Source organism: Bufo gargarizans, chromosome 8, assembly GCF_014858855.1.
Source record: "Bufo gargarizans isolate SCDJY-AF-19 chromosome 8, ASM1485885v1, whole genome shotgun sequence".
In the NCBI taxonomy this organism is placed as follows: domain Eukaryota; kingdom Metazoa; phylum Chordata; class Amphibia; order Anura; family Bufonidae; genus Bufo; species Bufo gargarizans.
This window is the reverse complement of record NC_058087.1, coordinates 110,820,841-110,844,400: the sequence shown is the minus strand read 5'-3', so window position 1 is coordinate 110,844,400 and position 23,560 is coordinate 110,820,841. Positions and strand designations below refer to the sequence as shown.

Here is a 23,560-nt window from a genome sequence, read left to right as displayed (position 1 = left end):
AGGACCTGCCATACAGCGAGTGAAAAGAAGCAGGACAAGACCTTTGAGGTGTTCCAGTCAATCGATGTGCTGCACACAGGCAGCTTTACCCAAACTACCAATTACTGGTAGGGAGGGAGGAGTTGGCTCTACATCATTCCCGCCCTGAGTAAGTCTGTAATGCCATTCTGTGGATGTGCAGTGTGGATGAGGCTCCTACATTGGAGAAATGGCCTCCACATGTAAGGAGCAGAGGTCTGCACCAGGTCAGGGCTGCTGTGCAGGGCCGGTTCTAGGCGAAATGGGGCCCTGAGGCGGAAAACAATAAGGGGCCCCATGACACTTGCTGATGTCCCGTAAAAAAAATAATATATATTGCGGGGCACAGTGTAGCGGTATACTGTGCATTGCGGGGCACAGTGTAGCGGTATACTGTACATTGCGGGGCACAGTGTAGTGGTATACTGTACATTGCGGGGACACAGTGTAGCGGTATACTGTACATTGTGGGGCACAGTGTAGCGGTATACTGTATATTGTGTGGCACAGTGTAGGCTATATGTGTATAACATAAACATATTTCACATGAAAACTTAGAATTACTTGGCTTGACCCTTGGGGATCTCGGACACCACTTCAACACTTTGGCCGGGGGCTCGGCGGAGCTGATGTTGTGCTTTATCCTAATAACAAAGATTTCATAATAAGGATTTGGAGAAAGGGCAGAGGGATAGCAGAGCTGGGAGAGGCATATCTGTCAGTCAGGGGAATGTCAGCTGCGGTAAGCAGGGGACCAGGAGAGCAGGGCAGGCCAGACAGGTGCTGGTAGTGGGAGACTCAATTATTAGGGGAACAGATAGGTAAATCTGTCACAAAGACCGTGATCGCCGAACAGTGTGCTGTCTTCCTGTCGCTAGAGTTCGACACATCGCAGATCGGGTTGACAGATTACTGGGAGGGGCTGGAGAAGATCCAGCGGTCATGGTCCATATCGAAACCAATGACAAAATATGGTGCCCCCCCCCCATAATGTACCAGCATTAAATGCCCCTATATAGTACCCCAGTAGATGCCCTCGGTGTCCTCCATAAATAATTTTGCGAACATAAAATACCCCTTCTTAGTGCTCTCTGTAGATGATCCCATAGTATTCCTCTCCCCCATTCCCCATAGTACCCACCATGTGTCCCAGTATAAAATGCCACTGTACAGAGCCCTCCATATAACATACCACTTCTTTGTAGCCCCAGTAGATGCCCCAAAAGTGCCCACCAATAATGTGCCAGGAAGAAGTGCCACTTAATAATGTGCCAGTAGTAAGTGCCCTCATAGATGCCCCCAATAATGTGCCAGAAAAATGTGCCCCCATAGTGAAACCTAATAATCTCAAATTTCTCCCCCTCCATGTCACCCCCCCCCCCTCCCTTCATCATGGCAGAGGTTGACGTCTACGACCTGGGTGTACAGCCTGGTTGGTAAAGCAGCAGACATATCCAAGGGTATGTAATCAATCCTGCTCCTGATGAAGGGGGTACTATGACCCCTGAAACGCGTTGAGCCTTATTTTAAACCATTAAAGAGGATTGATTACATACCCTTGGATTTGTCTGCTGCTTTACCAACCAGGCTGTACACCCAGGTCGTAGACGTCAAACTCTAACAAACCTACACGCGATCCCGGCTTAGGGGGTTTCTTGCCACAGGTGCCTCAAGGTCATCCTGTTGGCAACCCCCCTTGTGAAGTGAGTGGATTTTTAACATTGTTTTAATTTTATCTTTATTTTTACCATTATATGTTTTGAACCATACTAAAGAATTCACTCAATTTTTATGCATGTATATGTGATTGATTTTCAGGTTTTTAAGAGTTTACCTAATACTACTGTTAAATGTCATCTTATTCCTGTACCATTCACCTACCCACCACTGTGCGCTACCTATCAGCCCACAGCACCTCAACTTGGGTGATTTTTACGATACTAATAAGGACTACCTGTACCACCACCCACCTACACCTTGTCATTTGGGAATTTGGCGCTCAACCGCATCCTATTTGTTCCCCACCTATCACTGATTCATCCTGATTTCTTTGTGGTGTCTAGTTTTGTTTTCTACACCAGAGCTGCCTTCCCATCCTACTGTTTCCCTTCTTCCCAATCCCTCCATCATACAGTCCTGTTGGCGCCTTTTCTTTATCCTTCTCTTCAGGGACTAAGCACTGCCCCCCCAAATGCACATTTCTCCAGTCCAACTGACTCCAAACAGAACCAGGACCGCAGGCTGGACTATTAGTACACTGGGACGGCCCGGACGGGTGAGATGATGCCGGACAAAGTAAGTCAGTGAGTGGGAAACACTAGGAATGGATGGATGGATCATGGATTCATTAACAACAACAAAACAAGGGTACTTTCACACTTGCGGCAGGACGGATCCGGCAGGCTGATCTCCCTGTCGGATCGGTCCTTCCGCTGTTTCACTGCTCCGTCCCTATTGACTATAATGGGGACGGGGGCTGAGCTCCAGCGCAGCACGCGAAAGCCGCCGGACTAAAAAGTCGGACATGCAGGTCCTTTTTGTCCGGCGGCTTTCGCCGTGCACTGCTGTGCTGCGCTAGAGCTCAGCCCCTGTCCCATTACAGTGGGACAGATCCGACAGGGAGACCAGCCTGCCAGATCCGTCTTGCCGCAAGTGTGAAAGTACCCTAACCAATGAATTATGGACCTACCAGACTGGAACTTGGCTGGGGGCGGCGGGCCTTCTCTGGCGCTGCTGTCACACTGGGCTTGCTGGGCTGTGGCTGGCCAATGCCAATGGTATCCAACAATCTGTATCTGCTTGCTTGATTTTCTTGTTTGCTTTGCTTTTTAGTTGCTCCTTCTCCTTGCCAATGCCTCCTGCTCAGTTCACCTGTCCTTAAAGGGGTTGTCCGGGTTCAGAGCTGAACCCGGACATACCCTCTTTTTCACCCCGGCAGCCCCCCTGAGCCTAGCATCGGTGCATCTCATGCTCCGATGCGCTCCAGTGCCCTGCGCTCGATCTCGCAGGGCACAGGCTCTTGTGTTTTCAATAACACACTGCCGGGCGGTAACTTCCGCCCAGCAGTGTGTTCGGTGACGTCACCGGCTCTGAGGGGCGGGCTTTAGCTCTGCCCTAGCCGTTTTACTGGCTAGGGCAGAGCCAAATCCCGCCCATCAGTGCCAGTGACGTCACCGGGCTGCCTGTCAGCCCCATAGAGAGCCCCGGTACGTCACCGGTACTCAGAAAAATGCCTTTGCCCTCTGCAATTTAGCGCAGGGCAAAGGAGAGCATCGGAGCATGAACTGCTCCGATGCTCATGTCAGGGGGGCTGCCTGGGTGAAAATGGAGGTATGTCCAGGTTCAGCTCTGAACCTGGACAACCCCTTTAAGTACTGCTCTGGGCGAGGTGGCGGAGCCTGTGGCAGACGTGCCTGCCTGTGCCGTGCATGCCGCTGCTGTCTAGACAGTCTTGAATCTCTTAAAGAGACAGAAGCAGCGGCGCAGGCACATTCAGCAGCCACCTGCGTCCGGCAGGGGGCCCCTTCCAGACCACACTGCAGTCTATTAAGTGAAACGAGACACTGCAATCAACAAGCCGTGGCCGCCTGCGCCCGGCAGGGGGCCCCTCCAACACTTGACTCTGCAGACTAGCCGCCCAGTGAGTAACTTAGTTTAATGTATTAATTACATTACTGCCGGCTGCCGCGTGGCGCCGGCGGCAGCCCGCAGAGTCCAGCACTGTCTTGTCCTGGCTGTCTGAGTGTAGTGTCAGTGTGTGAGTGTGACAAGTCACGACTCACAACTGTCTGACAATAAGATAATAGTAAGGCCGGGCCGGCGCTAGGGCCCTCCTAAGGAGCGGGGGCCCGGGGCAATTGCCCCCCTTGCCTCTATGGTAGCGCCGCCCCTGCTGCTGTGAAGAAGGCACTGGGAGGCGAGGTCAGTTTGTCGACCAGTTCAGGGCTGCAGTGAAGAGGAAGGCTGTCCAGCACTGGGAGGAGAGGTCAATGTGTCCATCAGGGTAAGGACTGCGGTGAAGAGGAAGGCTGTCCAGCACTGGGACGAGGAGGCCTCCTTCCCCTGTAATACATTTGGACATGTGCTGCCAGCATTCACATCCACTGTGTTATCTGTGGACAGGGATGAGGCAGTGAGGGCTGTGCACAATCTCTGTATCAGCCTGTCTGAGCTGTTTCACCGACATGCTCCTTCCACACAACCACTAAACCCCCAAATAAAATTAAACAAAGTGCCCCCATAGTCAGAAAGTGGTCAGAGTCATTCCGTACTATAGCAGCATCACTAACAGCAGAGTCAGTGAATGGTAAGCGTCTCTCTTAGTGGCATGCTAGAAATGTGAGGTACATAAGATTATTAATTTATTGGCCCCAATCTGTGTGCGGTACCAACACCTGTTGGTGTTTAGTCTGAACCTCCACCTCACAGCAGATCCAATTATGTGGACCTTTACAAAAAGTGTTAAACCACTGGCCAGCTTTTATAAAAACTTAACTTTAATATAAATCCACCTAAAATATCATACCACAATAATCAATAACTAGTTGAATACAAAGTACCAATTCTAATTGGGAAAAATCACATATACATATAATAACATATCATGCATATAATCACTTCTATAAAAAAGACATGTAATCATATGGTCACATTCCCTCCTATTGTGCCTAGTGCTGAGCTCACGCACTGTATAATGGCACTATTAATACTAAGGTGATTGCCTCTGTGCAGACTGTGCATTAGAATCCAAAGAACTTTTGTATTGAAAAAATACTCCAATATGACGAAAATAGAATCTTCTGCTTAGTCTGATGGAGATCATGCTTCACGATGTTATCCCTTAATACATTAGCTCAGCTTGTAAATATTATACACACCACACAGCTATGTCCCGTACATATATCTGTGTGGTGTGTATAATATTTGCAAGCTGAGCTGAATTGAAATATTAAGGGATAACATTGTGATGGCATGATCTCCATCGGACTAAGCAGAAGATTCTATTTTCGTCATATTGGAGTATTTTTTCAATACAAAAGTCCTTTGGAGTCTAATGCACAGTCTGCACACAGGCAATCGCCTTAGTATTAATAGTGCCATTATACAGTGCGTGAGCTATTTTTTTTTATTTTTTTTATAGAGGTGATTATATGCATGATATGTTATAATTAAGTATATCTGGTTTTTCCCAATTAGAATTGGTACTTTCTATTTAACTAGTTATTGATAATTGTGGTATGATATTTTAGGTGGATTTATATTAAAGTGAAGTTTTTATAAAAGCTGGCCGTTATTTTAACATTTTTACAAATATTGCAAAGTGGTGTAGCAGGCCAAGCTATACTCCAGAGAGCACTCCTATCCAAAGCATTCTTTGCAAAAAGTAGTTGAGTACCACTGCTCTAGGGATTGTAGACAATCAAGGATCATTCATTTTGAATTTTGTGAGTTCAGGTTTTCTAGCTACCATAGCTTGCGTCCTCTATTGTCATGGTACTTCCCCTGATGAGGAATATTTGGGGTTAATTTGTCTAAAAGCCACTGTCTCTTTCGACAATCTGGGGTAAACTTAATTATCAGTAAGGTTTGGAATAAGTAGCTTTGAAGATGAACAAAAAGATTTAATAGTACTGACAACCTTACCCAGATGCATTCTCTGACAAACACTAAGGGCCAGATTTATCATTAGCTCAAGTCAAAATAATGGAGTGAAAAAGTCGCACATTTTTGCTCAATCGCTAAAACTGCGCAAATATTTGCAACATTTATTGGCTCTGCGCTATGCTCGGCAGAAAGTGTTTTCTTATGTAAATGAATCTCTAGACAGATTTACTCTTGCGACAATTGCGCAAGTTCACTCCAGTGATTTACCATGCTTATCTTATGCAACTTTTGAATAGAGCATGTGACTTTTTCATAAAGCTATGCGACTTTTGTAAAGCTGCTTACTGAAGGATAAGCTGCTACCGTCAAACCACATTTATCACAGTATTAAAGGACCATTAATAAATCTGACTTAGCCAAAAGTGACTTTGGACATATGTAAAAGTGGAGTAAGATGTACAGTGGGATGTGAAAGTTTGGGCAACCTTGTTAATCGTCATGATTTTCCTGTATAAATCATTGGTTGTTGCGATAAAAAATGTCAGTTAAATATATCATGTAGGAGACACACACAGTGATATTTGAGAATTGAAATGAAGTTTATTAGATTTACAGAAAGTGTGCTATACCGTATTTTTCACCCTATAAGACGCACTCCCCCCCCCAAAAAAGTGGGGGGAAAATAGCAGTGTGTCTTATGGGATGAATTCTGCATTTTGCCGAACTGTCAATGATACGCCGTGCCGCAATGCCGCGCGGTGGGTGTATCAGCTGAGAGGGAGGAGGGACTGGGGGTCTGGTTTTATAATGACAGCCGGGCCCGTACACAAACTGTATTCTACTACACTGGCCCCACTCTATATACCGTAATCTTATCTATAATTGTAGGCGTTGTTAATGTATACAAATTCAGGGTAATCAGCGCCTGTATTACTTACAACAAGCGCTCGGTAGCAGGGAGGAGGGAAGACGGGCGCTGGCAGCATTAGTCACTACGCCACGCGCCTGCGCCGCCCACTTTATCAATGTAGCAGGCGGCGTGGGCGTATAACGTAGTGACTCACGCTGCCAGTGCCCGTCCTCCCGGCCTGCCTCCTCCATCCTCTCTGCTACCGAGCACTTGTTGTAAGCAGGGCTGTGGAGTCGGTAGATAAATGCTCCGACTCCGACTCCGACTCCTCAGTTTTTTGTACTTCCGACTCCGACTCCTCTGTATTTAATATGCAAATGTATTTTATACATTCCATGAAGGAAAGAAAGAAGTTCTTCTAGCACAGAGAGGTAGTTGGGCAGAAGCTGCTGCCTTCTCCTTTGTGTGCTGATCTTCTGCTGAAGATAGGGCAGTGGGAGGATCCAGGAAGGGACATTTATTTTAAAACATGATTTCCCTAGAAGAATCCCATAGTCATGTTTAAAGTTTAAGATAACATTCTGAGTTTACACGTTTTATAGCCTTAGGCCCCATGCACACGGCCGTGTTTCACGGCCGTGTGCGGGCCGTGGAACCGCGTCCTGGATCCCTCCTGAGAGCAGGAGCGCACGGCGTCACTGGTTGCTATGACGCCGTGCGCTCCCTGCTGCCGGCACAGTACAGTAATACACTGGTATAGATCATACCAGTGTATTACTGTACTGTGCCGGCAGCAGGGAGGGATCCAGGCCGCGGTTCCACGGCCCGCACACGGCCGTGAAACACGGCCGTGTGCATGGGGCCTTAGCTGAATGACAGCAGTTTTTCCAATGGTTTACAGCTTCAGTCTTGTACTATTGACCCTCCATTCCCTTCACTTATACAAGTGTCTCTAGTCCTGCAAAACACATATTTACTTAATCCCTTATCAGTGAGAGGCTAGGTAAACCATGGGCATTGTGTTCCCTGTAACATCAGAACACAACACAATGGAAAGTATATGTATTGCCACTCCTAATTGTGCATTGCGTGCCATATAGTGAAGCATATGAAAAGCATGCTTCTTCACATCACTGAACGCGTTTGTTTTGCGGTTACGTGAGGCACTGCATGCATTGGCCTTTATTCTTACAGTAGAGAAGTCATTAATTATAACTGTTTATGAATTCGGACATTTAAACTTGCTTTTTTTTTTTTTTATTCCAATTTAAATTTAGTAGGAGTCGGAGTCGGTTCATTTTTTGCCGACTCCGACTCCAGGTACCCAAAATTGACTCAGACTCCGACTCCTCGACTCCGACTCCACAGCCCTGGTTGTAAGTAATACAGACGCTGATTACCCTGAATTTGTATATATTAACAATGCCTACAATTATAGATAAGATTACGGTATATACAGTGAGCGGGGCGCATGTAGTAGAATACAGTCACTGCACGGGCTACACTGTCATTATAAAACCAGATGTGACCCCACCGCCTGTATTGGGGGTCATTCACACTACAGGGACAGTGTTATGGAGGGGATCTGTGGATGACACATATATGTGTCATCCACAGATCCCCCCCATAACAGTGTCATCCACAGATCCCTATAACAGTGCCACCCAGAGACCCCAATAAGAGCCACCCACTGATCCCCCATAACAGTGTCACCCACTGATCCCCCATAACAGTGTCACCCGCAGATCCCCCATAACAGTGTCACCCACAGATCCCCCCCCATAACAGTGTCACCCACAGATCCCCCCCCATAACAGTGTCACCCACAGATTCCCCCATAATTGTCACCCACAGACCACCATTAGTTCAAAAGCACACCTTTTTGTTCAAAACATTTTTTTTTCTTATTTTCCTTCTCAAAAACCTAGGTGCGTCTTATGGGCAGGTGCGTCTTATAGGGTTAAAAATACGGTAATTGTTTAAACAAAATTAGGAAGGTGCATAAATTTGTGCACCACAAAAAAGAAATGAAATCAATATTTAGTACATCCTCCTTTTGCAGAAATTGCAGCCTCTAAACGCTTCCTGTAGGTTCCAATGAGAGTCTGGATTCTCGTTGAAGTTATTTTGGACCATTCCTCTTTACAAAACATCTTTAGTTCATTCAGGTTTGATGGCTTCCGAGCATGGACAGCTCTCTTGAAGTCACACTACAGATTTTCAATTATATTCAGGTCTGGGGACTGATATGGCCATTCCAGAACGTTGTACTTGTTCCTCTGCATAAATGCCTTAGTGGATTTTGAGCAGTGTTTAGGGTCGTTGTCTTGTTGAAAGATACAGCTCCGGCGCAGCTTCAGCTTTGTCACCGATTCCTGGACATTGGTCTCCAGAATCTGCTGATACTGAGTGGAATCCATGCGTCCCTCAACTTTGACAAGATTCCCAGTCCTTGCACTGGCCACAAAGCACCATGGCATGATGGAACCACCACCATATTTTACTGTAGGTAGCAGGTGTTTTTCTTGGAATGCTGTTTCTAATGAACTTTTAAGATAATTAGAGAACAGAAAGACCAGAGAGGAAATTAAATTCCTCAGGTTCCTCAATTTTGTCTGGATAAAGAGAAACATGTTCCTTTAAATGCTCCCTTAGACCATGTTCTCGTCCTGAATTTCGTGGCCTAAGCTGAGGTTGTTGATGTAAAAAAGTATATTTCCCTTACAGTTTATGGAATGTCTTATCAATTTTGATGAATCATCGTTGTTTGAGAAGTACAGTTGATAGCAACATTGTGTCTCTTGACAAGATGTCTATTACCACATTGGAGTGTCCAAGTACGCATTGTGCTGTCAAGTCTAGATTGTGATGTCTGCAATGTTCCAGATTCTTTCAGTGACACGTGAAATGATGGTGATATCTGCTGTGTTTTGTCATATAGGACAAAGAATTGGTACAGGAAAATGTGATATATTTATAATTTTACTTTACTTCTTGTCTTAGTATGTACCAATGTCCCCCATGTGCAGTTTGGGGAACACCTGGGAAATGGTGACCATAAAATATTAACCTTCCAATTGTCATTCAACAGAGTGGTCCATCAGAGAGGCATGAAAATGCCAAACTTCCAAAATGCACAAGTTAACCAGCTAAGAGAGGCCATTAGCCTCACTATTCTAAATTCTAAGGCTACTTTTGGCGTTTTGGCTTTCTGTTTGTGAGATCCGTTCAGGGCTCTCACAAGCGGTCCAAAGCGGATCAGTTTTGCCCTAATGCATTCTGAATGGAAAGGGATCTGCTCAGAATGCATCAGTTTGCCTCCGTTCCGTCTCCATTACGCTTTGGAGGCGGACTGGTATCAGTCTGATGAAACTGAGCCAAACAGATCCAGTCTGACACACAAAGTCAATGGGGACGGATCCGTTTTCTATGACACAATCTGGCATAATAGAAAACTGATCCGTCCTTCATTGACTTTCAATGGTGTTCAAGACAGATCCGTCTTGGCTATGTTAAAGATAATAGAAACTGATCCGTTCTGAACGGATGCAGACGGTTGAAGTATCTGAACTATTCTTGTATTATACTGAATTATTATTTTTCCTGGTGTCAGTTTGTAGTATTGTGTGATTTTGTGATGGGAGGTTATTTTGTCGTTAGTCGGGGTTGGGTGCTGGTTTCTAACGCCCAGACATAAAAAAAGGTACTTAAGTGCAGGATGCTGAGCTAGTGTTGTCGATTGTAATGGTATTCTCGGTGGGTATTGTCAATGTGTTGGTAGTTTTGTGCATGGAGGCTCAGGGCTGGTGGGGGAGGGGGTAAGATGAAGGTTGAGGTCCAAAATGTGGGCCTAATTGAAATACATGAAATGATAATATAATTATAAAACCACAGTTATACACACTCACTAACAAATATTGTCTGAATACACCCCACTATGCCTCCAAAAGAATCACATATACACCCAGTATATATATATATATATATATATATATATATATATATATATATACACACATATATATATAGTGGCAGAGACCATTTAAGTGGTGTATCTCACCCAGAGCAAGCTGGGTGAGAACAAAAAAGCCTGGGAAAATAGGGTTTTCCCATTGTCTGCAGCAGCTAGGCTGGTAGTGAGGATAATTAGAGGAGCCCGAATAAATCTGGGCTGAGCTCCTTAATCAGGGCTCTTCCAGTCTGGAAAGGAGCAGGCTGTGTCAAGGCCTGTGGGAGCCGGACCCTCTAACCCTGTGTGGGGGTAAGCAGTGTGATGTGTTTTGGGGAGCTGGGTGGTAGACCCAGATCCCGATAGAGAGGGAAAAAACTGTTTAGTCAGTGGCCAGATGGCTGAGGATTTATGTTTTGGTTGCTGTTTTTGTGCTGATGTGCTTAACACCTTAAGGACCCGGCTCATTTTCACCTTAAGGACCAGGCAATTTTTTGCAAATCTGACCAGTGTCACTTTATGTGGTGATAACTTTAAAACGCTTTAACTTATCCAGACCATTCTGAGATTGTTTTTTCGGCACATATTGTACTTCATGACACTGGCAAAATGAAGTAAAAAAAAATAAAATAAAATTATTTATAAAAAATTACCAAATTTACCCAAAGTTTGTAAAAAAAAAAATGCAAATTTCCAAGTTTCAAGTTATGTACTTCTATAATACATAGTAATATTTATTACTGCACATTCCCCATATGTCTACTTCATGTTTGATTATTTTGGGAATGATCTTTTATATGTTGGGGATGTTACAAGGCTTAGAAGTTTGGAAGCAAATCTTGAAATTGTTCTTAACTTTTTAAAAACCCAATTTTCAGGTCTGAATTCTTTGTGAGGCTTATATAATAGAAACCACCCCAAAATCATACCATTCTAGAAACTACACCCCTCAAGGTATTCAAAACTGATTGTACAAACTTTGTTAACCCTTTAGGTGTTCCACAAGAATTAATGAAAATACAGATACACTTTCAAAATGTCACTTTTTTGGCATATTTTCCATTTTAATAATTTTTTTCCAGTTACAAAGCAAGGGTTAACAGCCAAACAAAACTCATTATTTATGGCCCTGATTCTGTAGTTTACAGAAATACCCCTTATGTGGTCGTAAACCACTATACGGGCACATGGTAGGACACAGAAGGAAAGGAATGCCATACGGTTTTGGAAAGGCAGATTTTGCTAGACAGTTTTTTTGGACACCATGTTCCATTTGAAGCCCCCCTGATGCACCCCTAGAGTAGAAACTCCATAAAAGTGACTCCACCTAAGAAACTACACCCCTCAAGCTATTCAAAACTGATTTTACAAACGTTGTTAACCCTTTAGGTGTTCCACAAGAGTTATTGGCAAATAGAGATGAAATTTCAGAATTTAAATTTTTGGGAAAATTTTCCATTTTACTATTTTTTTTTCCAGTTGCAAAGCAAGGGTTAACAGCCAAACAAAACTCATTATTTATGGCCCTGATTCTGTAGTTTACAGAAACACCCCATATGTGGTCGTAAACCGCTGTACTGGCACACTGCAGGGCGCAGAAAGGAAAGGAATGCCATACGGTTTTTGGAAGGCAGATTTTGCTAGACAGTTTTTTTGGACACCATGTCCCATTTGAAGCCCCCCTGATGCACCCCTAGAGTAGAAACTCCAAAAAAGTGACCCCATTTTAGAAACTACGGGATAGGGTGGAAGTTTTGTTGGTACTATTTTAGGGTACATATGATTTTTGGTTGCTCTATATTACACTTTTTGTGAGGCAAGGTAACAAGAAATGGCTTTTTTGGCACCGTTTTTTTTGTTATTTACAACATTTATCTGACAGGGTAGATCATGTGGTATTATTTATAGAGCAGGTTGTCACGGACGCGGCGATACCGAATATGTATACCATTTTTTTTTTTTATGTAAGTTTTACACAATGATTTCATTTTTGAAACAAAAAAAATGTTTTAGTGTCTCCATAGTCTGACAGCCATAGTTTTCTCAGTTTTTGGGCGATTATCTAAAGTAGGGTCTAATTTTTTGTGGGATGAGATGACTGTTTTATTGGCACTATTTTGGGGTGCATATGACTTTTTGATCGCTTGCTATTGCACTTTTTGTGACATAAGATGACAAAAAATTGCTTTTTTTACACCGTTTTTATTTTTATTTGTTTACGGTGTTCACCTGAGGGGTTAGGTCATGTGATATTTTCATAGAGCCGGTGGTTACGGACGCGGCGATACCCAAAATATATACTTTTATTTTTATTTATGTAAGTTTTACACAATGATTTCATTTTTGAAACAAAATAAATCATGTTTTAGTGTTTCCATAGTCTAAGAGCCATAGTCTTTGGGCGATTATCTTGGGTAGGGTATGATTTTTGCGGGATGAGATAACGGTTTGAGTGGCGCTATTTTGGGTGCATATGACTTTTTGATCGCTTGCTATTACACTTTTTGTGATGTAAGGTGACAAAAAATTGTTTATTTGGCACAGTTTAATTTTTTTTATTTTTTACGGTGTTCATCTGAGGGGTTAGCTCATGTGATATTATTATAGAGCTGGTCGATACTGATGCGGCAATACCTAATATGTATACTTTTTTTTATTTATGTAAGCTTTACACAATAATATTTTTGAAACAAAATAAAAATCATGTTATAGTGTCCCCATATCCCATATTTATTTTATTTTTTGGGCCATTGTCTCATGTAGGGGCTCATTTTTTGCGGGATGAGGTGACGGTTTGATTGATACTATTGCTACTTTTATTACCTTTTTTGGGAAGTAAGGTGGGCAAAATTTCAATTTCCTGATAGTTTTAATATTTTTATGGCGTTCTTTGTGTGGGGAAAGTGACATGACCGTTTTATAGATCAGTACGTTACGGACGCGGCGATACCTAATATGTGTAGTGTATTTTTATTTATTTTTTTATTCAGTGATAAATGTGTTTTTACCATCTTTACTTTTTTTCACCTTTTTTTTTTTTATTTTATTTTTTTTTTACATTTTTTGGACCCAGACCCACTTGGTTCTTGAAGATCCTGTGGGTCTTATGTATAATACAGTACAGTACCCTATAAGGCTTTTAGCATAGATCTGCACCATGGACAGAGAAGGCGTCCTGTTGCCATGCGAACCTTCCCCGTCTGCCACAACTGAGCAGACGGGGAAGGGGAAGGAGGGGAGCTCCTTCCCTCTTTCCCCCCATCCATCTGGGGGCTGCAAAGGCACAGCAGCCCCCTGATGGCAGAGGGAGGGAGCTCCCTGACTTAACCCTTTCCATACCGCGGTCCGTACGGACCGCGGTATGGAAAGGGTGAACCGGCTGACATAGCAGTGATGTCAGCCGTTTATACAAGATGTCAGCCGTGTATACATTGCTGACACTCTGGTACCACTGACCACCAATGAATATTCAGTGGGAGGCGGGCGGGGGATCGGGATCCCGCCTGCCGCACCTCCCGCAACTATCAGCACGGCCCGCACTGCCCACAAATCCCCCCCACCCCGCCGACATAAATGCATTCAGGGGTGCAAGGGGGGGTTAAAAAATTACACTTTCGCCATTTTTAAGTTTGTGACCGCAGGGATCAGAAACGACACAAAGCGCTGCAAACCGCAGGTCTGAATTGACCTGCGGTTTGCAGCGATCGCCAATATGGGGGGGGGGGGGGGGGGTCGGCATTGACCCTGGGTGCCTGGCTGTGTGTAACAGCCGGCACTCAGCGCTGTCACCATGTCTGCATTTTAATGCCAGGACGAGTATACTCGTCCTTGGTGCGCTAAGTACCGTTGCTCCAGGACGAGTATACTCGTCCAAGGTCCTGAAGGTGTTAAAAATGAAAGCATTGTTTGATCTTCAACCTGGTGTCCGTGGCGAATGTCCCCCAGAAAAGAGACAATCCTTTACTATATATATATATATATATATATATATATATATATATATATACACTCACCTAAAGAATTATTAGGAACACCTGTTCTATTTCTCATTAATGCGATTATCTAGTCAACCAATCACATGGCAGTTGCTTCAATGCATGTAGGGTTGTGGTCCTGGTCAAGACAATCTCCTGAACTCCAAACTGAATGTCAGAATGGGAAAGAAAGGTGATTTGAGCAATTTTGAGCGTGGCATGGTTGTTGGTGCCAGATGGGCCGGTCTGAGTATTTCACAATCTGCTCAGTTACTGGGATTTTCACACACAACCATTTCTAGGGTTTACAAAGAATAGTGTGAAAAGGGAAAAACGTCTAGTATGCGGCAGTCCTGTGGGTGAAAAATGCCGTGTTGATGCTAGAGGTCAGAGGAGAATGGGCCTCTGAAATAACCACTCGTTACAACCGAGGTATGCAGCAAAGCATTTGTGAAGCCACAACATGCAGAACCTTGAGGCGGATGGGCTACAACAGCAGAAGACCCCACCGGGTACCACTCATCTCCACTACAAATAGGAAAAAGAGGCTACAATTTGCACGAGATCACCAAAATTGGACTGTTAAAGACTGGAAAAATGTTGCCTGGTCTGATGAGTCTCGATTTCTGTTGAGACATTCAAATGGTAGAGTCTGAGTTTGGTGTAAACAGAATAAGAACATGTATCCATCATGCCTTGTTACCACTGTGCAGGCTGGTGGTGGTGGTGTAATGGTGTGGGGGATGTTTTCTGGGCACACTTTAGGCACCTCTGTGCCAATTGGGTATCGTTTAAATGCCACGGGCTACCTGAGCATTGTTTCTGACCATGTCCATCCCTTCATAACCACCATGTACCCATCCTCTGATGGCTACTTTCAGCAGGATAATGCACCATGTCACAAAGCTCGAATCATTTCAAATTGGTTTCTTGAACATGACAATGAGTTCACTGTACTAAAATGGCCCCCACAGTCATCAGATCTCAACCCAATAGAGCATCTTTGGGATGTGGTGAAACCAGGGCTGTGAAGTCGGTAGATAAATGCTCCGACTCCGACTCCTCCGTTTTTTGTACTTCCGACTCCGACTCCGACTCCCCGACTCCGACTCCTCTGTATTTAATATGCAAATGTATTTTATACATTCCTTGAAGGAAAGAAAGAAGTTCTTCTAAGCTCTTCTAGCACAGAGAGGTAGTTGGGCAGAAGCTGCTACCTTCTCCTTTGTGTGCTGATCTTCTGCTGAAGATAGGGCAGTGGGAGGATCCAGGAAGGGACATTTATTTTAAAACATGATTTCCCTAGAAGAATCCCATAGTCATGTTTAAAGTTTAAGATAACATTCTGAGTTTACACGTTTTATAGCCTTAGGCCCCATGCACACGGCCGTGTGCGGGCCGTGGAACCGCGTCCTGGATCCCTCCTGAGAGCAGGAGCGCACGGCGTCACTGGTTGCTATGACGCCGTGCGCTCCCTGCTGCCGGCACAGTACAGTAATACACTGGTATAGATCATACCAGTGTATTACTGTACTGTGCCGGCAGCAGGGAGCGCACGGCGTCATAGCAACCAGTGACGCCGTGCGCTCCTGCTCTCAGGAGGGATCCAGGCCGCGGTACCACGGCCCGCACACGGCCGTGTGCATGGGGCCTTAGCTGAATGACAGCAGTTTTTCCAATGGTTTACAGCTTCAGTCTTGAACTATTGACCCTCCATTCGCTTCACTTATACAAGTGTCTCTAGTCCTGCAAAACACATATTTACTTATCAGTGAGAGGCTAGGTAAACCATGGGCATTGTGTTCCCTGTAACATCAGAACACAACACAATGGAAAGTATATGTATTGCCACTCCAAATTGTGCATTGCGTGCCATATAGTGAAGCATATGAAAAGCATGCTTCTTCACATCACTGAACGCGTTTGTTTTGCGGTTACGTGAGGCACTGCATGCATTGGCCTTTATTCTTACAGTAGAGAAGTCATTAATTATAACTGTTTATGAATTCGGACATTTAAACTTGCTTCTTTTTTATTTTATTCCAATTTAAATTTAGTAGGAGTCGGAGTCGGTTCATTTTTTGCCGACTCCGACTCCAGGTACCCAAAATTGACTCAGACTCCGACTCCTCGACTCCGACTCAGACTCCACAGCCCTGGGTGAAACGGGAGCTTCGTGCCCTGGATGTGCATCCCTCAAATCTCCATCAACTGCAAGATGCTATCCTATCAATATTGGCCAACATTTCTAAAGAATGCTATCAGCACCTTGTTGAATCAATGCCACGTAGAATTAAGGCAGTTCTGAAGGCAAAAGGGGGTCCAACACCGTATTATTATGGTGTTCCTAATAATTCTTTAGGTGAGTGTATATATTTATACAAAATGGATAAAATCATAGACAAACCCAAAATCACATACAGATGAGCCCCAACTATCCGAAACTTACCAGCACCGAGCAAACCGAAACACCACTTGAAAGGACACGCTCCCACAAATACAAGCAAAGGACACACACACAAAAATACCAATAAACCTGGCAGCTACAAATGTAATACCCCATGCTGCCTCTGTTGCAAAACCATCACTCACAAAAAAAAAAAAAACTCCTTCAACATCAAACACCATTTGACATGCCAATACTCGTATGTGTTAAGCATCCTGCTTTACCCACCCTTTGACCCGCTACAACTTCCCATCCATTGAAACACACTGTATCAGCTTTCATCTGTAGCCATACCGCTTATTACCTAACAAAAACCAGAATCCCACATCGTATAAACCGAGAGCGCATCCTACAATGCACTATATCTTGTGCTAAGAAGCGAGAGCTTCCCTATGAGTGTCACGAAAATATAGAACTATGCTGCTATATACACTTGCCCCGCTGGCTGTGCACCTCCCCCAGCGTGGGCTCACAATGGAGCACTTCACTATCCGTGCCATTGGAGAACGAGGTACACTGAAGGATGTGGCTTCCCCCCGGCGTGAAACACGGACGGAATGTGCCCACTCACGTACATTCTGGAGACCGATGTGGACCAGTCCCTCGGATCCATCCTTGCCGACCCTCTCGAGCTTCCCCGGCGAGTTCTCCCAGCACACAGAGATGAAGCGCTATCCCCACTCCCTCGCGACAGATATGGTAACAAGGAGAGAACACAAATATGGACACATTTTGACACATTTTAGACAATTTGTATGCCCTGTTGTGCACGTTGTCCAAATGTAGACTTAGATGTTTTTTTTATTAATATCCTCGCTCCTTCGCGACGGGGATTAGAATGAAGAGAGAACACAATTGTGGAGACATGTTGAGCTATCTGTATACCCTGTTGTGCACTTTGTCCAAATGTATGTTTAAATGTTTATTCATTTATACTAATCCCTAATGACATCACAATGTAATTTCCTCCTGCACGCCCAACTGTTAGATGTTTATTCATTTATGCTAATCCCTAATCACAATGTCATTTCCCTCTGCATGCCCACATCCGTCCCCTGTGGCCTGTGCGCCACAACGGGTGTTTTAAACCCTCTGTAACCACTTTCAATGAGAATATTCCTGACGAAGGGGCTAATCCTGCCCCAGAAACGCTTAGACTACAATTAAATAAGTATCCTTCACTATCCTATACTTCGATCCTGAAATTTTCTTGATCAGAGTCCTGGCAGCGCCATCAAAAGGTCCGGAACCATAGTTTTTTCAAGACATTTACCTCGCCTGCTGACTGCCCTAGAGCACACACAGAGCAGCCTAAGGACAAATGTCCGCTGGTCGGGATACAAAAATAACCAGCTAGGCGATCTACAGTTGTTGCGACTCTTCACATCAGCATACGGTAAGCAGAAATGTTCCTTTTAACCAGAATAAGATGACTTTTAAGGCACATGTGGTGCTCTATTCTCCTAATTTTATCTCTTCTCAATATATTTATTAATTATCTTGTATAAGGCTTGCACAGTAAAATATACATATTTGCAGATTACAAAACTGTATAACGTAATTAACCGCAAAGAAGGCAGTATTCTGCTACAGATGGATCTGGATACATTGGAGGCTTGAACAGAGAAGTAGCAAATTAGATTTAACCACATGGATACTGGAGGTTTTTTCATTTTCATTTTTCTTCCCTTTCTTCTTTGAGACATAACTTTTTTATTTTTCCGTTCACATAGCTGTATGCAGGCTTATTTTTTGCGGGACAAGTTGTACTTTCTAATGCCACTATTTAATGTGGGAAGCGGGGAAAACATTCCAAATGGTGTGGAATTGGAAGGAAAAAAACGCAATTCACCTTTTTACAGGTTTTGTCCCTACGGTGTTCCCTTTGTGGCAAAACTAACCCATGCCCTTCATTCTCTGGGTCAGTACGACTACAATGATAATATGTGTAGGTTTTTTATGTCTAAATAGTGTAAAAATAAATAACAATACATTTTTATAGTTGTATCTACTGAGCTGTGGGGGGGCTTATTTTTTGCGGGGCGATCTGTAGTTTTTAATTATACCATTCTGAAGCGTGTCTGACTTTTTGATAACATTTTGTTAAATGTTTTTTTGAGAAGCGATGAAAAAATGTTCCCTTTTTTCTTTTTCTTTTTTTTTAAACTTTTTTATGGTTTTGTAGCTCTTGTTTAAGGCTACAAGATGGTCTATCATTTTTTTTTTTATTCTGTACCATTATGTTTCTTATAGATACATATTGGTACTAGAATTGCTCATTTCTTATTTTGGCCAAAATAAGAATTGCAGCTCCAATATCCTGGGTCTCTTAAGAGAGTCCTAGGCGTGTATTGAATTCAATTACCGGCATCCTCATTGGCCAAAGAGGATGCTGATAACAAGCTTCAGGTTTTTTTTTACTTTTAGATGCTGTGATCACACTTGATCACGGCATCTAAAGGCTTTAATTACCGTGATCTGCATTATTGCTATTCATGGTCATTAGCTGTGGGACTTTACTGTTTGAAACAGCAGAGACCCACTGGCCATGTCGCCCGCTGCATGCGTAAGTGGGCGCCATGTTTACCCATTGCTCCAGTGCCGTATCGAAAGGGTTAAAGGCTATGTGTACCTTTTGGAGGCAATTCCTGTTTCTGACTCAGCCCTATTTCACCTTAAGGACTTGGCCATTTTTTGCAAATCTGACCAGTGTCCCTTTAAGTGCTCATAACTTTAAAACACTTTTACTTATCCAGGCCCATCTGAGATAGTTTTTTCGTCACATATTGTACTTCATGACACTGGTAAAATGAAGTCAAATTTTTTTATTTTTTTGCATAAAAAAACCCCTAATTTACCAAAAATTTGGAAAGATTTGCAAATTTCAAAGTTTAAGTTTCTCTACTTCTGTAATACATAGTGTAATGTCTCGACTGCGTGTTGCTTTAGGTACACAGCTTAACATCAAGTATAAACCGAATCCCAATGAAAGATGCGCTGGTTTGCTGAACTGATGCAATCTTTACTGAGATATAATGAACAGGAATGTGTACAATAGTGTTCATATGATATGAGATGATATGGTAAAACTGTGAAACAAACATAAAAAGAAAAAGAAAAGCATGGCTAATTCAAGCAACATACATTATACATAGCTAATACAAAAGATAGGGCCTAACTAACATGTGCTTGCTTACTACACTGAAACACACATTATCTATCTGCAATGTCTAACATCCCTCTACACAAGCTGAACTAGCAAAACCCGTTTACTCACAGGCTTTGGTGTTCGTCAGTTTGCAATCTGCAATAGCTTTAAGATGTCCTGTGGATCTAGTCACTACAGTAGCCAGAGCTGGAATGAACAGGATATGTCCCAGCAAGCCCTAGAGAGTACAGAGAAGACCCGCCTCTAGGCTTCAAGAAAATGGAGGGTCTTAAAGAAACAGACACTACTGAGTGCCAAGAAAATGGAGGGTCTTAAAGAAACAGACACTACTGAGTGCCAAGCATGTAATATACATTGCAAAGGCAGCACACATAGTAATACCCCCGAAAATGGTGATGACTTTACATTCCCCATATGTCTACTTCATGTTTGAATTATTTTGGGAATGATATTTTATTTTTTGGGGATGTTACAAGGCTTTGAAGTTTGGAAGCAAATCCTGAAATTTTTCAGAAATTTACAAAAACCCAATTTTTAGGGACCACTACAGATCTGAAGTCACTTTGCGAGGCATGCATAATAGAAACCACCCAAAAATGACCCCATTCTATAAACTACACCCCTCAAGGTATACAAAACTGATTTATACAAACTTTGTTAACCCTTTTGGTGTTGCACAAGAGTTATTGGCAAATAGGGATGAAATTTGAGAATTTAATTTTTTTGCCTAATTTTCCATTTTAACCCATTTTTTTTTCACTAACAAAGCAAGGGTTAATAGCCAAACAAGACTGTATATTTTTTTGCCCTGACTCTGCCGTTTACAGAAACACCCCATATGTGGCCGTAAACTACTGTACGGCCCACAGCGGGGTGTAGAGTTAAAGGTGCACAGTATGGTTTTTGGAATCCAGATTTTGCTGGACTGTTTTTTTTTTTTTTTACACCATGTCCCATTTGAAGCCCCCAGATGCACCCCTAGAGTAGAAACTCCATATAAGTGACCGCATTTAAGAAACTACACCCCTTAAGGTATTCAAAACTGATTTTGCAAACTTTGCTAACGCTTTAGGTGTTGCACAAGATTTAATGTAGAATAGAGATACAATTTCAAAATTTCACTTTTTGGGCAGATTTTCCATTTTAATATGTTTTTTTCCAGTTACAAAGCAAAGGTTAACAGCCAAACAGAACTCATTATTTATGGCCCTGATTCTGTAGTTTACAGAAACACCCCATATGTGGCCGTAAACTGCTGTACGGGCACACAAAAGGGCGCAGAAGGAAAGGAATGCCATATGGTTTTTGGAAGGCAGATTTTGCTGGACAGTTTTTTTGACACCATGTCCCATTTGAAGCCCCCCTGATGCACCTCTAGGTTAGAAACTCCAAAAAAGTGACCCCATTTTAGAAACTACGGTATAGGGTGGCAGTTTTGTTGGTACTAGTTTTTAGGGTACATATGATTTTTGGTTGCTCTATATTAAACTTTTTGTGCGGCAAGGTAACAAGAAATGGCTTTTTTGGCACTTTTTTTTTGTTATTTACAACAATTATCTGACAGGTTAGATCATATGGTAATTTTATAGAGCAGGTTGTCACGGATGCGGTGATGCATAATATGTATACAATTTTATTTATGTAAGTTTTATACAATGACTTCATTTTTAAAACAAAAAAAAAATGTTTTAGTGTCTCCATAGTCTAAGAGCCATCGTTTTTTTAGTTTTGGGGCGATTATCTTAAGTAGGGTCTCATTTTTTGCGGGATGAGATGACTGTTTGATTGGCACTATTTTGGGGTGCATATGACTTTTTGATCTCTTGCTATTGCACTTTTTGTGACGTAAGATGACACAAAATTGCTTTTTTTTTTTACACCGTTTGTATTTTTTTACGGTGGTCACCTGAGGGGTTATGTCATGTGATATTTTTATAGAGCCGGTCGATACGGACACGGCGATACCTATTATGTATACTTTATTTTTATTTATGTTAGTTTTGCATAATGACTTCATTTTTGAAACAAATTAAATCATGTTTTAGTGTTTCCATAGTCTAAGAGCCATAGTTTTTTCAATTTTTGGGCGATTATTTTGGTCAGGGTATGATTTTGCGGGATGAGATGACGGTTTGATTGGTACTATTTTGGCATACATGCGACTTTTTTGATCACTATTATTACCTTTTATTACCTTTTTTGAGAAGTAAGGTGGACAAAATTTCAATCATTATGTATTGCTCTTTTTTCATGGTGCCGTTTACTGTGATTAGATTACCTGGTCCATTGGCTGAAAAACACTCCCAAAGCATTATGTTCCCACTACTATGTTGGGAATGGTGTTCTTTGGGTTGAAGGCTTCTCCTTTTTTATGCCAAATGAAGGAAACATCATTGTCACCAAACAATTCAATTTTTGTTTCATCTGACCATAACACAGAAGACCAGAAGTCGTCTTCTTTGTCCAGATGAGCTTTTGCAAAGGCCAAGCGAGCTTTTGTGTGCCTCATCTGGATAAGTAGAACCCAGCAGTGTGCAGTGTCCATTGGATTGTCTGCCTTGAAACATTGACACCAGCAGAGCCCAGATTTACCAGGATGGCCTTGGATTCTTTTTCACCTCTCTAACTATCCTCCTGGCCAGCACAGGTGTCACTTTTGGCTTCCAACCACATACTCTGAGATTTTCCACAGTGTAGAACATCTTGTATTTTTGCTCAAATGTAAATAAAAGCTGAGAAATGTTTTCTTCCCACAATAATGCCTCTTGTACATCGTCTTATTATGTTTTGGGAGACACCTTATGTAATTTCCCGTCAAAAAATTACTTGCTGGTTGACTAAAAGTAACTAAGTCAAAATTTGCCTGGGGTATGAATAATTATGGACAGCACTGTGTATATAAAATTATATATTTATTTTTTTGCTGCAACACCCGTGAATAATCACCCCATTGCCAACGAAAAGGGAAGGGAAATATGGGTGTTGTCGTAAGTTCAGGAAAATGTAATTACCGATAAGAGTATTATTCCCCTCAGCCACGACAGCACTACGAGAGTGATAACCAAGAAACTCCTAGTGTGGGATAATAGCTGAAAGCACCTTAGAACCAATAGCTAAATCAGAAGGTGAATTCAACTGCAGACGATAGTGATTGAAAAAGGTAGAAGGTGAGGACCAGGCAGCTGCTTTGCAGATTGTCAGAATATTTATGCTGTCTCCATTGACAGTCTATATTATTTATGTGAATAAATTAAAATCTGTAATGAAGGAGATTCTAATTTATTATCATAAATATCAAGCTAAAACAAGCTCGTGATCTGCGTTGAATTAACCCCTTAGTGACCAAGCCTGTTTGGGCCTTTATGACCAAGCGTTTTCCTTCCTTTTTTCATGGTCTCGTTCCAAGAGCTATAACTTTTTTATTTTTTCGTCTATATAGCTTTATGAGGGCTTGTTTTTTACGGGACAAGTTGTAGTTTTTAATGGAACCATTTTGGGGTACACATAACTTTCTGATTAACTTTTATTAACTCTTTCTGGGAGGGAGATG

The 23,560-nt window shown here is 42.7% G+C and overlaps 1 protein-coding gene and 1 long non-coding RNA gene across 3 annotated transcripts in view; one reads left to right on the top strand and one right to left on the bottom strand.

Moving 5' to 3' along the window:
• LOC122945286 overlaps positions 1-20,210 on the bottom strand; it is a 110,999-nt gene extending 90,789 nt beyond the window's left edge. The window contains exon 1 of the long non-coding RNA XR_006391110.1: positions 20,119-20,210. This is a non-coding gene — a long non-coding RNA (uncharacterized LOC122945286). The remainder of the gene's footprint in view (positions 1-20,118) is intronic.
• The window catches only part of STAT1 (signal transducer and activator of transcription 1), a 1,065,817-nt gene that overhangs the window by 410,171 nt on the left and 632,086 nt on the right, over positions 1-23,560 (top strand). The gene's annotated exons all lie outside the window — the stretch shown is intronic.